The sequence below is a fragment of the Podarcis liolepis genome, assembly GCF_965112155.1.
Source record: "Podarcis liolepis genome assembly, chromosome: Z".
NCBI classification, from domain to species: Eukaryota; Metazoa; Chordata; class Lepidosauria; order Squamata; family Lacertidae; genus Podarcis; species Podarcis liolepis.
Window position 1 is genome coordinate 9,500,673 of NC_139570.1, and position 14,916 is coordinate 9,515,588.

Consider the following 14,916-nt stretch of genomic DNA (forward strand, 5'->3'; position numbering starts at 1 on the left):
GGGTTCGAGCGCTGGCGCCGCTGCCGCGTTCCAAACCTTTGTCCCGGGATCGAAGCGCATGGTTGGGATCAGTAGAACTCAATAAAAATGCCTTTCCGCACACACCCACACCCCCCCAACAAAACATTAGTAGTCTCATGCTGTATGGACTGATCTGTCCTACAGTAGGAGCCTACTAGTAAAAGCTGTCACAGTGTCCGTTCCAAAACCAAAGCGTTCCAAAACCAAGGTGCGCTTTCCCATAGAAAGTAATGCAAAACGGATTAATGCATTCCAGACTTTTAAAACAACCCCTAAAACAGCAATTTAACATGAATTTTACTATCTAACAAGAGGGTTGATCCATAAAATGAAAGCAATAAACATTGTACAGTGGTACCTCAGGTTAGGTACTTACTTCGTTCTGGAGGTCTGCTCTTAACCTGAAGCACCACTTTAGCTAATGGGGCCTCCCGCTGCTGCTGCCTGTTTCTCATCCTGTTCTCATCCTGAAGCAAAGTTCTTAACCTGAAGCACTATTTCTGGGTTACCGGAGTCTGTAACCTGAAGCGTATGTAACCCGAGGTACCACTGTACAAGGTTAAAAATGAACAATTAAGGAATTTACAATAACACAAAATATTATAATAAACTGTGTGCTCTTAAGATTATCATCTGTTGTTCCAATGGCAAGTGGGGGGACTGGGACGACATGCTTCAGCATGAGGGTGGGGGTCATTGCTGTCAACTTTTCCCTTTTCTTGAGAGGAATCCTATTCGGAATAAGGGAATGTCCCTTTAAAAAAGGTTAACGTTGACAGCTATGGTGGGGGTGGGGGCTAGGATTGCAGTCCTAGCTGCCCAAGTTTTAGCAATTTACTCAAGAGTAAGCCCCATTGATTTATGTTAGATGTTTGTTTCCTTCCAGTGCTTTGCTCACCTGGTTTGGGAGTTAGCTCCACTTACCCATGTAAGGGGGAGGGGAATAGAATTGCATTGTCACTGTTTCATGTTATTGCTTGTTTGTTTGTTTGTTTGTTCATTTGTCTGGCCAAAGCCATTACAAAATTGTGTGTGTGTGTAAAATAAAAACAAAACAAAATACACCACACAAAAGGCATTTTGTCATATACAGTCATATCTCGGGTTGAATGTGCTTCGGGATGAGTGCGTTTGAGCTGAGCTCTGCGGCAACCTGGAAGTAACCGAGTGCGTTACTTCCGGGTTTCACCGCTTGCGCATGCACAGAGGCTCAAAATGACGTCACGCACATGCACAGAAGCGCCGAAACATGACCCGCGCACGCGCAGACACGCGGACACGGGTTACGTTTGTCTCTAGATGAGAACGGGGCTCCGGAATGGATCCCGTTCGCATCTAGAGGTACCACTGTAATAGTTTGCTACCCTGAAGAATTTAACCTATCATCCCCAAAAACGTTCCTCCTTAAAATTGCTACTCTCAAATTGCTAAACAGGCCACTTTTTCAGGAGTGTAGGGGGACCTGTCGCCTAATGAAAAATTAATTAGATACCCAATCAATCTCCCAACTGGAGATTTACACCTGTGAACAAAGCTGCTCTTAAGTTCTTGTAAATAGTGGAGTAAGTATGGGGGCTAGTCCTACTTACTCGCAGGTAAGAGGAAAAATACATAGAACTGCATTGTAGCTATGCCAACATCTCAGGTGTGTACTCAGAAGGAATCTCCAATGATTTACTAATCTTTAATGCCACCTACTTCTTCTGTAAAATCAGCTGGTGAAACTAATCATAGCTTTAGTTCCACTTATTTTTAAGGGAATGAAAGTGCAACTAACTTCCTTATTATTGAGGCTTTTTGCAGCTGATCAGTGTGTATCATCTGAGAGATTTCCTTCCCCACCCCCTTATCAAATGATTGACTTGGGAAGGGACAATTTGTATCCCCATCAGCTATAAACCTCTCTGTCTGCTCCAGTGCTGTGTCTACCTTTAATGCATTTTGGTTTTGCTACCACTGCCAAAATCAGTGAATTCTTTTTTGTGAGGGGGGCAGAGAAGAAAAAAAATTGCTTGAGAGGCCACACCAGGCTCCTTGGGCTAGGGGTTGACCACATCTCGTCTAGATCAGGCTTCCCCAAACTTGGGTCTCCAGTGTTTTGGGGCTACAGTTTCCATCACCCCATCACCCATGACCACTTGTCCTGCAAGCTAGGGATGATGGGATTTGTAATCCAAAAAAAGATGGCTACCAAGTTTGAGGAAACCCTGATCTAGATATTTTATTGAAGAATTTCGGTACAAGTTTAGCCCAGCAAACATTTGTGAAGGGGAAAAACAAACAAACGGCTGTAGGCTGATGGTTTGCACAAAACAGCACACCTAGCATCCTGTTATTGTCTCCGGCCACAAGCACTGAGACAATTCATGAAAGCAAGTGTGGTGTAGTGATTCAGCAGCCTTTCTCAAACTTGGGTCACCAGATGTTGTTGGACTACAATGACCATCATCCCTGTCCACTGGTCCTGCTAACTAGGGATGATGGGAGTTGTAGTCCAACAACATCCAGGGACCCAAATTTGAGAAATGCTGGATTAGAGTGTCCTGGGCGTGTCAGTGCCTCCCAGCCTAACCTTCTTCAAGGGTTGCAGGCATTAGAGAGGTGGGCTGTAAATGCAAGATGTACATTACTGGCTGAAGCTGGTGCAAAGTTACCATACAACTGTCTACTCTGTGCCCAGATGATGTGGCTCACTATTGCACCACACATGGCACAGAGTCAGTTTATACATGCATGGGCATCATTTGCTCACCAACCATTTTGGACCCAAGTGCACACTTGTAAACTGGACAAAGTGTTGTTGTGGAAGCAGCATGTACTACAGCCTGATCTGCTATGATGGCTCGCTCACACACGTGCCAGTCACTTCTCGATGCTGTGGTCCTTGAAATATGATGATACTTATATGATCCAGTCAATGCTAAGCTGGCAAAGAGCTCAAGAAATATGGCAGCTGCTCACTTGTGCTCACTGTCAGTGCAGTAGCAGACTTCACAATGCATTAAAACGTTTGTTCTCCTACATCTTTCTCAGTCTCATTGGCTTTAGAAAATGTGCTCTGCGGTAAATGGGTTGTAGATTACATTTTGAGAGAACCACAGTGGCGTGGCTGTCTATTTAAAATGAAGCACTGTTGAAAGTTCAACAGAAAACAAAATATGTGCATAACATTAAAAAGTAATAATTTCTAGTAGGGTAGTTGTGTTTGTATGCCTGTTGTCTTTGTCCATGGAGTTTTCTTGGCAGTGGCTTGCTGGTTCCTGCTCCAGGTGGATCACGTTTGGTCAAAACTCTCTACTATGACCTGTCCATCTTGGGTGGCCCTGCATGGCATAGCTCATAGCTTCTCTGAGTTATTCAAGCCCCTTCGCCACGGCAAGGCAGTGATCCATGAAAGGGAACAAAGGTCCGCATAGTTAAAACTATGGTTTTCCCAGTAGTGATGTATGGAAGTGAGAGTTGGACCATAAAGAAGGCTGATCGCCGAAGAATTGATGCTTTTGAATTATGGTGCTGGAGGAGACTCTTGAGAGTCCCATGGACTGCAAGAAGATCAAACCTATCCATTCTGAAGGAAATCAGCCCTGAGTGCTCACTGGAAGGACAGATCCTGAAGCTGAGGCTCCAATACTTCGACCACCTCATGAGAAGAGAAGACTCCCTGGAAAAGACCCTGGTTCTGGGAAAGATTGAGGGCACAAGGAGAAGGGGATGACAGAGGACGAGATGGTTGGACAGTGTTCTCGAAGCTACCACCATGAGTTTGACCAAACTGCGGGAGGCAGTGGAAGACAGGAGTGCCTGGCGTGCTCTGGTCCATGGGGTCACGAAGAGTCGGACACGACTAAACGACTAAACAACAACAACAGTTGTGTTTGTATTGCAGGAAAACCAACAAAGAGTCATCTAGTAGCTTAATACGTATGTTGTTTGGGATAGGCGTTTGTGGACTATGCTACACTTCATAGTCATACTATCCATGTTTTGGTGACATCTAGAATTGACTGATGCCATGTATGTGTCAAAGACTGCTCAGAAACTGCAGTTAGATCAAAGTACAGCTGCTAGGCTATTGACTGGCGCCAATTAGTGGGATGTATATTATGGATATTGAATGACCTTCACTGCCTTCCAGTCCATTTCTGAGCACAATTCCAAGTGCTTAGGAGAACTCAAGAACCTAGGGGAATATCTGCTACCATACCAACCTCACAGGATGTTAATATAATATTTGGAGGCTCTCCTCAGGATAGGGACCAGAGAGAGAGAGAGCCTTCTCAATGGTGGTTCCCTCTTTGTGGAATTCCTGCCCCAAGGAGGCTTGCTTGGCACTAATATTGCTATCCTTTTAATAATCCCAGTCCTTTTAATATATTCAGATGCTTTTAAAACCTTGCTGTGATTTATTGCACAGCTTGGATGTTTTCTTTCTTGTTTTTATAAACCACACTGGAAACTCTATAACCTTTTAAATCAGCCGAATAAATAAAATACAATATCAGGAACAACCAAGAGTTCCAGTATCAGAATATAAATGCTGTCTACCCTACCATACCACAGATCAAGACTGCCACATGCTATAAAGACTTTATGGTGACAAACAGATATCCCACAAACGTTTAAGTCATGGAGACCTGTGGCTGAAATCTCACCGCCTTCAAAAGAAAAAACTGTTGGAAAGTTTGCTCTGATTGTTTGGTAAAGTCAAAGATGAGCTGCATTAATGGTGCTGGAAAAATGGGGCAGGGAAATTCCAACCGATAACATTCATTCCAGCATGAAATTATATTTGCTGGCAGATAACTTATGTTGCTCCAGGCTCTATTTGACAACAGTTCTAACTCCCTGTGACCTAGTCCAAACCCCCCCCCCACGCAATCATGAATAGATCTTCTTCCTTATGTTACACTTAAGTAAACCAATTGCTACTGAAACTGCCTGCCTGTTGCAATAAGATGAATGAGAATCGAGAACCTCTGAGCATGGAAGGAAAACTGATTGACGTGACCTGTTTCTTGCACAGAGATGTGGGCAAGGCTTGTGCAATGGAAGAATTGTCAGCTCACTTCCTCGTGTGTCCAGCTATTCATGAAAACATATTTGCTAAGCAGGTCACAAGCAGGACAGGGAGCTTGGTGCTCGAGGAAGCAAGCAGATGGGGACTTTGCCACCCACCAGTAATCAATAATTTCTGTAGCAGTTGCACAGGCAGTATGCATTTTACTACAACTACTTATACATCAACCTAGGGCACAAATTATATGCAGGACAAAAGTAGGGAGCAGCCTTAATAAAATCAACAATCCCTGAACCCCAACTCCTTTCAAATTTTCCTCAAAGGATGTACACATTCAGGGCCATCTTTACCTGGGGGTACAAGGGGTGCAGGGCACCCGGGTGTTGATTTCTGGGGGGCATGGGGCACCCGCCGCCCACCACTGAAGCCGCCTAAGCTCTTAACTATCTACCTGTTATGAAATAATAAATAATTTTGATCAGGCTAGAAAAACAAAATACATATATACCTAGGTATTACCGAAATGTCTACCTACTATTTCACTGGAGGACTTTCGACTTTGTGTGCTCATTTACCAAAGACGCGCCGCACCAGCAACAGCGCTTGTCATTCACAACGGCGGCGCTTGACTCAACGACGGCACTTGTCATTCACAAAGCGGCACTTGTCAGACTCAACAACGGCGCTCATAACTAAATTTGGGGGCGCTGGGCGGATCTTTGCACCCCGGCAGCGCATATGCTAAAGACTTGCCTGCACACGCTTTGCTTTTGCTAAGCAAGGCTGAGTCGGGTTGGTGCCTAGATGAGAGACTGCCAAAAATCCCTGTAAAACCAACTTGTCTGCCACAATAGAAGAAAAGCAGGATATAAATCTGCTAAATAAAAGCATCCCTTTCCTAGCCTTAAAAAAACAACAACAGCTAAGGAGACTGTCCCCCTAGGGAGTGAGATCAAGCCAGCCTCTCACAGAGGGCTGTACTCAACTAAGTTCTAACAGTAGGCCCATTGAAGTTATTGGGTCTAAGACAGTCATGCCCATTAATTTAAATGGGTCTACTCTGCATATGGGGGATGTGGGTGGCGCTGTGGGTTAAACCACAGAGCCTAGGACTTGCCGATCAGAAGGTCGGTGGTTCAAATCCCCATGATGGGTGAGCTCCCGTTGCTCGGTCCCTGCTCCTGCCAACCTAGCAGTTCAAAAGCATGTCAAAGTGCAAGTAGATAAATAGGTACCGCTCCGGCAGGAAGGTAAACGGCGTTTCCGTGCGCTGCTCTGGTTCGCCAGAAGCGGCTTAGTCATGCTGGCCACATGACCCAGAAGTTGTACTCCAGCTCCCTTGGCCAATAAAGCGAGATGAGTGCCGCAACCCCAGAGTCAGCCACGACTGGACCTAATGGTCAGGGGTCCCTTTATCTTTACCTTACTCTGCATATGACTAATGCTGAATATAACCCCTGGTGATTCAAGCACCATATCAACTCTGAGGGGCATGTTAGGCTGAAATACAGTGACTTGACGTATAGGATAACCAGTATATTTTGGGGGCTGGATTTGAAACTGGGCTTCCCACCCACAGCACCAAACTGAGCACTCCCATTTCAATGCAGGTTTCTTCACTCTTAAGGCTCAATGCTGTTCTGGCAGAGGCGGATTTTGGGGCGCACGACTGGCTGGGTTGCAATGGGCACCACAACTATGATGCAGAATGGAAGGCAGGAGGCAGGGAGCACACCAAATTTGGGCACTGCACAGGGCGCTACTACTGAAATGTGAAACCTCAGGGTCCATCACTGGTCCTGGGAATGCACATGGGATTGTGGGGAGGAAAAGCCTGGTGATTCTTTTGACCAATTTAATGGCAAAATTGCTGCCTAAGAATAATGGGTTGGATCCAAACTAAGGTGGCCGGGGGGTGGGGGAGGAGAGGAGCAGGAGGCAGTGAGCAGCACACTCTTGGGGCCCCTGATCTGCCCCCTCTTCCAAATGTCCCCAGCCAGCTGCCTGAGCTCACTGACCCTAATGGATGGGGTGGCAGACCCTCAAGTGTCCCTATTTTCCAACGATGTCCCTGATTTAGAGAAGCCATCCCGGTTTCTGATTTGATCCCGGAATGTCTCACTTTTTCTTAGGATGTCCCCATTTCATTGGAGAAATGTTGGAGGGGATGGAGTTATCTGACCCCTGAGCCATCTAATAGAAATCCTGTCTAGGATTTAATGTTTTATTATGTTTTTATAAATGTTGGAAGCTGCCCAGAGTGGCTGGGGGAACCCAGTCAGATGTGTGGGGTATAAATAGTAAAATTATCATTACGGAATGAGGTGTCCCTATTTTCATCGGAGAAACATTGGAGGGTATGGGCTGGCACTGACTTAGAGCTGGTTTGGGCTAAGAAATTATTTGGAAGAAGCCTTTGGCTCAAGCTATTATCAAGTCAAATTAATGCTTCTAGAAAACAATTAGATGTGTTCCTTGCTAATGTGTCTCCTTTTCGCTGTTTCTGAACGCTTGGCAGTTAATTTCCAGCTTCTATCTGTTAATTTAGGTGCTGTGCATCAACCTGCAATGAATGACCTTGGCTGGCTTATACAATCCGCTTCCGCAAGGTAATTTACTGTCCTTGTACAGCTGGTCTAATTGTATTTCCAGGTACATTTAGTAATAATGGCTTTACTGAGAATCTCGATTTGAAAGCCCAAGAAATGTTTGTGAGCAAGGCACTGTAGATGAGCATGTCACTAATTAATTAAAACAGGGTTGAACAAATAACAGCAGGATTTTTCCCCACAATGGATACAAAGACATATCCACTGCAAACCAGTTGAGTGGTGGTTAACCTCTTAAGGAGGCATGCTATGGAAGAGTTTGCTCTCAATTTGTTTGACATTGCAAGAGGTTATATAAATGAAATTGATTTGTGTAGTTTTCCTTTGGCAAAGGAGGGAGTAAAAGTGCCACAAATTATTATTTGTAGGTAACCCAACAGTGTCTTTAGAGTTAATTATACAGGAACCCATTCCTCACTGAATAAAAATAATAATCTCAGTTTTCAGTCAGCTTCAAAGAGCAAAGTTGTTAGCATTGAGGAAAAGATCGTGGGAAGAGATTGTTCGCTTTTGAACATTAATTAGCTGCTAGTCTTTTTCCCTTTCTCTTCAAATTAGACCTGATAGTCCACACCTGCACATAAGAGGAGGAACTTTAATCATTCCCATTTCTAACAGCTGGCCCTTCCTTGTAACGTGCAGTTTCTATATTGCCAATTAAGTCCTGACAAGACATGTGGGCAGAGAGCTGCGCACCCCTTGTTTTTAAAAAAGAATTCTGCAAAAGCACACAGCCAGAGAACTGCAAATTTGCAGCAAGTTTTTAGGCAAATCTGATGAATCGAAAGAATCTCCTCCATTCATGCAGACACCTCCTGAATTTAGGAGCAAATCTAGAAAAAGAAATGAAAGCAATTGCAAATGATCAGAATGCAGTTTCCAGATTCCTGCCAATGTTTGGCGTAGGAATTTTTAAAATGTGGTTTGCTCATGCAATTCCCTGGTTTTTGTGCAAAACTATGGGATCAAAAGAGGAAGCAATAGCCACTTTTGCTCAGGAGCACACTGGAAATACTTACAAACACAGCTGGTAAAGAAATGAAAGCACTAAGGAATAAGTGAGTGGAAAGGGGAGTAGCAGAAAGTGAGGGATGATCTACCCATTCAAAAAAACCCCTGTAACTATTGGTCTGTGATCCGGAGTGGTGATATTTGGACCCCAATCTTTCCCATTTTATTAGGTTATCCCTGTGTTGGATAAGGAGGTTAGATTGGTTTCAACTAGGGCCAGGGCCTTTTCAGTACTGGCCCCGACATGGTGGAACGCTCTGTCACAAGAGACTAGGGCCCTGTGGGATTTGACATCTTTCTGCAGGGCCTGCAAGACGGAGCTGTTCCGCCTGGCCTTCAGCTTAGACTCACTCTGACCCCTTATATGGGATTTGGTATATAAATTTTCCCTTGGCTTTTTCGCTGGCCCATGTAGGACCAGCATGGATAGCTGGCTCGGGTGGATATCTGATGTTTCCTCTCTTTATGGTCTTGATTTATGGGCTACTACTAAAATGAGGCTGCATTTTAAGCTGTATTTTAAGCCGTATTTTAATTAACTGTTTGTTTGTTTGTTGTTGTTTTTCTTTTCTTTTCTCTCTATTACGTTTTATTGTAATTTGTGTTTGGTGTTAGCCGCCCTGAGCCCAGCCCTGGCCGGGGAGGGCGGGGTATAAATAAAAAATTATTTATTTATATTTATTTAGACCTGAATTTAAAGGGGGACAGCATCAAGACTGGTGTTGTTTGAGGGTAAAGTCATGTGGACCATGCAAATTAAATTGGGGTGCAAGCATCTGCAAACACACAGTATACTCTGGTGTGGACAAGCCCTATGTTAACATTATGGTTGATGAAGAAGTATCTGAAGAAGTGTGCATGCACATGAAAGCTCATACCAAGAACTAACTTAGTTGGTCTTTAAGGTGCTACTGGAAGGAATTTTTTTATTTTGATTATGGTTGATGGTTTGACTCTCTCTCTCTCTCACACACACACTCTCTTTCTCTCACTCGCGCTCGCTCGCTCGCTCGCGTGTGTGTGTGCGCGCGCGCACACACACACACACACACACACACTCTTTAAGAAATAGGAAGCATAGTCCAATCCCTTTCAAGTAGAAATAGAACAGAACAGAACAACGAGTGCCCCGATAGTCCCATCCTCTGATCTACGTTAGCCTGGCAAAATGGTGCACCCTGTGCACAATGCACAAACAATTCTATGCCCTATGGTTGTAGCCCCCAAAATACAGCACTGTGACCTGCACAGTAGCTGGACAGGAGTTTCAAGGCAATTCGCAAGGACTTATGTCCTGTGAAAAGTATAGCCATGCATATCTTTTTAAGGTGTGGAGGTGGACAGAGGCACACAGCTCAAATTTTGTATAGGAAAAGGTGCAGCCACTGCAGCTGTATGTTAAAGGAACCACTTCCTCTTCTCCTTTAGCCTGGCACCAATCAAAAGCTCCCTGATCGACTTATATAGCAGATGGCCTCTTCCCACCCCCGCACTCTCAGTTGTGCAGATGTAGTGCAGTACCCAGTGGTAAATTTGCTGACTCATTACAATACTTACTTGTCACAGACTGGCTGGGTGCAGAGGTGGGAGGCATCAGCTGGGGAACCCCCCGGGGGAACCCCCTGGGTAGAAGGCTCAGAGCCAAAGGATTGGTGGTGCGATGATGATGTGCGGTTAGAGGAAGTTTGCAACACACAACTATAACATGAAGCTGTTGCTGATCCCCACAATATTTACCAGTAGTGGGTCCAATGGTCAAGAATGTGGTTTCTGCAGATGGGGCTCGTCAACCTGAGAAAGTAGCCTGTCTAGGAGAAGGAAAACTCTGATCCTAAACCTCTGCTGCCTTGCAAGATATCTTCCAGAGAAGAAAAGGGGTAAACCCTACACAAATCCAGAGGGGATTCCCTAAGATGGCTGGATGGTGCCTTGTGTGCCTCCTTGCAGCAACTCCTGCAGCCAAGCTGGTGCCAAACATATTGCTCTGCTTTCCTTTGGACCACAGCAGTGAGGCCGAGAGGGGGGTCTTGTAGTCTGGGCAGCCCAGGACCTCCAGACACACTGCCAAGGCTTGCCCCCCAGGGAGGTCGCTGAGAGGCTGCTAGTTTGACTGTGCACTACATTGTCTCTCAAGACAGACAGATGCCAACAACAGCATGTGTCATGGCTGTTAGGACCTGTTCACATTACCTCTTACTACACATCGAAATTGAAGCTGTTTTGAGAGGAAAAACCATCCAACAGAAGCTACAGGATTGGTTTGGATTGTGGCTATCATTGTCAATGCGGTTTCAAAAATTAGCAGTGGGAGCCCATTGGATGGGGAGTAAATGGCAATGTGACCATACCCTTCTGTATGCTCATTTGGTTTTCCACTCACCCCTCATTATCATTGCTTTCAAATTCCCTTTCCTCTCCCCAGGGTCAAAGTTTGGGGTGGCGATGGGAGTTTATTTTGCTTAGGTTGCAAGGAACTGTGTACATCTATAACACTATATTAAAATGCAATGTTCAAGAATGAGAGGAATTTCTGCAGAGAGATGAGATATTTATGATTTACTACCAGAGGATATGTGTCCAAACATGTTTGGATGGAAAGACTGGATGTGTTGATTCATCAGGGTCTTTCACTCAAGTCTGGTAGAGTTTCCGTTCGCTGGGGCTGAATCAGAAAGTCTTGTTTCCCTCCCCTCTTCCCCCTTTGGGGAGCCGATTGCACAAGAGTGGAGCTCTAGGTCTCCCACATGATCAAAGAAATGACACAGTAGACTGGACAGCTCAGAAGCATCAAGTAACTGAAAGTTTGCAAATGGGAGGGGGGGCATGTCTGGACATGTCAATATGGGGCTATATATAATATGCACACACACAATATGCAATGCAATTGACTAAATACGGGCATGTGATACAAAGGCAATCCACACTGGGGAGGAAATCACCCAAATTCCAGGGATGCACTTTAGATATATATTCACCATTTTGTAATATTTGCATGCAACATTCTGGGTCTGCAATGTCGGGTTTCCCCATCTCCCTTTATTCCCTAAAGTACGAAGGGGTCAAGACAAGGTTTGAAGTTTATAAGATACTAGGTCCTTCTGGCGGTTCCCTCATTGTGAAAAGTGAAGTTTCAGGGAACGAGACAGAGGGCCTTCTTGGTAGTGGCGCCTGCCCTGTGAAAATGCCCTCCTGTCAGATGTCAAGGAGATAAAAGAAAAACCTACATAACTTTTAGAAGACACCTAAAGGCAACCTTGTATTGGGAAGCTTTTAATGTCTGGTGTATTTGTGTGTGTGTGTGTGTGTGTGAATACTTTATTGTAAGCTGCCCAGAGTGGCTGGGACAACACAGTCAGATGGGTGGGTTACAATTAATAAATTGTTGTTGTTTGCAATAGCTGGAGAAATGGATGAGGGGAGAGAGTATAAAATAAACGGGGGCTTGAGAATTCTACTCTGTGATACCTCATGTTCTTACCTAGTGCAGCTCCACTCAGAAATCCTCGATTTTAAAAGTACTGTATTTTCAATAAGCTGCTGGGGGTAAAGTAAGTAGAAAACAGGAGAGCAAGCGCAGAAAGAGGGGCGCATGCTTTCCCTTGAGCACTCTTCACAATAAGGTCTTAACAGCTGGTGACTTGCAGTACCATGCATGCTTTGTAAAGAGGAAAGAGCACTTGTGTTTTGAGAGCAGAACCAACTGGTTCCAAGCTGAGTACAATCTGATAAGAGAGCTTTAAACAAAAGTAAGTGACAAGCTGCAAAGCAGTTCAGTGTGTTGCCTGGGTGGGGGTAGGGAATTACTGAGCAGCATAACCCTTCCCTACTCCAAAGTCATTTTACCAGAGCAGATTATATTAAACAGGACCAATCCTGAGTTTGGATGGTGCACTGAGCCATAAACTGGTGGTTTATTTACTGCATTTGTATCGGCCACTGAATAATATACGTCTGTTCTCTGAGTGACTTAGAAGAGTGCTTAGTGCAAGAGTTTATTTTTTAATTCAGTCCATGGTGAGCAGATTTCCTGTCCCTGGAAGAAGCTTGTATGAATCGAACAATGGACCTGGCTTCAGCTGAGAGATAAGAGATGAGACACTCCCTGCCTTTTTGTTCCTTCTCACAAATGCCTCTGCCATTGGCCAATCTACTAGGATGCATTCAAGGGAGAAATGACAGCAGACTGGGACTCGCTGCCCTTTGGTTCTTATTAATGCTTAGCCCTATGACAGTATGAAATCCAGGGCAACCGAGTATGTGTTCAGGATCATAACCAGATGCACAGATATAAGATGGGGGACACCTGGCTTACCAGTTTTATATGTGAAAAGGACATAGGCGCCGACTCCATGGGGCCTGAGGGGGCCCGAGCCCCCTCAAAAATTCATTTGGGGGGCTCTGCCCCCCAATAATCTCGGGCACCCCTCCAGCAGAGCGCCACCGCGGTTACTTTAAAAGCAAAGCAAAGCAAAGCAGCACCACTCGTAGAAACATGGGCGGTTGATCTAATGCTGCTGAGGAGAGCGGGGGGTGGGGTGGGCCTGAAACTGCTCTCGCTCGCAAGAAGATCCGTTTCATTCCCCACTTGCTTTGTAGGGGGCTCAGGGTCACTCTCTTAGGGAGCAGTGCGCTGCCACTCGAGGACTCCATTTTTGGAGGAATCCTTCCCAGTCTTTGGTGCTCTGGAGTTTGACGACTGAGCCGTCCTTCCTCGAAAGCTTGGGGTTGGTCCGATCGGGCGTGAAGCGGAGCCGCGCGCCCTAGCCGGAGAGCCCCGGCCGTCCCCGTCGCGCAATCGACTGGATCTCCCTTCAGCAGGCCGTGCTCACAACTCGGCCCAGGGACCCCCCAGCAGCGGATCTCCGGCCCAGCTGAAGAATCCGGCAACAAGCCCCCTCCTCCCCAATCGCTCCGCCGAAATACGCTCCAAAACCCCCCAGATGCCAAGTCTAGTGGCGCCCTGAGCGAGGGTCTCTCCCCAACACCGCCACCTCGAACTGCGTTCTCCCGGCTACCCGAGCGAACCAGCGGCAGGACCCCGGTATGGGCCCCCCCAATATTTTTTATAAGTCGGCGCCCCTGGAAAAGGCCCCGAGGTCTTAGCAGATAGATAGATTTGAAAAGTGTTGATGATCAACTCTAAATTTATTGTTTTTCCGTTTGTGAAGGCGTTGGCTCTGAAATGATACCAGGATTCAAGAAAAAAATCTATCAGTCTGCTGCAAGTCCACTGTGTGATTGTATTGGCTCAGCTTTAAAGTTCTGTTTTTCCACACAGGATCAAACTGCACTTTGAAAAACAGAGCACAGGACATTGGTATTTATTATGGTGCAATATCAGACTAAGCAGTTGAGATTGCTGAGGAAGATGAGGTCAGAATACGCAACCCAGGAAATAACAGCAGCCATAAATATATCTGATAATCTGGAAGCTTTTTTTTTTTTTTAAAAAAAAATGGAATATAAAATAATTAGAAACAGAACTGCTCAGGACAACAGTGCAAAGTTTGCCATCTGTCTTCAAAACAAAAGATAACGTCAAAGACGAGCAGTGCACAAATGCAGTCCTTGTACCGTTGTAGCAAACTAATAAGGGCCTATCTCGAAAAAGGTTGAGATAAGGCAGATGGCCTGAAGCACAATTTAAAGATTCAGTACCAGTTCTCCCTTGTAACTAATGGATGCACTGTACTGAGTTTTTACTCCCCAGTTTTTTGCAGGATTTTTCCTTTTTTTAAAACTCAGAAGTGTGTTAGTGGCTGATGTCCCTGCAGCAATGCGTTCTGCAATGCAGATGTAGCATTCCATGTGTTGATCTGCTCCTATGGAGTTATAACAAGTTACAGTGGTACCTTGGGTTAAGTACTTAATTCGTTCTGGAGGTCCTTTCTTAACTTGAAACTGTTCTTAACCTGATGCACCACTTTAGTTAATGGGGCCTCCCACTATCGCTGCGCCGCCGCACGATTTCTGTTCTCATCCTGAAGCAAAGTTCTTAACCCGAGGTACTATTTATGGGTAAGCGGAGTCTGTAACCTGAAACATCTGTAACCTGAAGCGTCTGTAACTCAAGGTACCACTGAAGAAGTGGTATCTGAAGAAGTGTGCATGCACCCGAAAGCTCATACCAAGAACTAACTTAGTTGGTCTTTAAGGTGCTACTGGAAGGAATTTTTTTATTTTGACTATGGCAGACCAACACGGCTACCTATCTGTAACTCAAGGTACCACTGTATATTGCAAAGGGGAATTCTTATT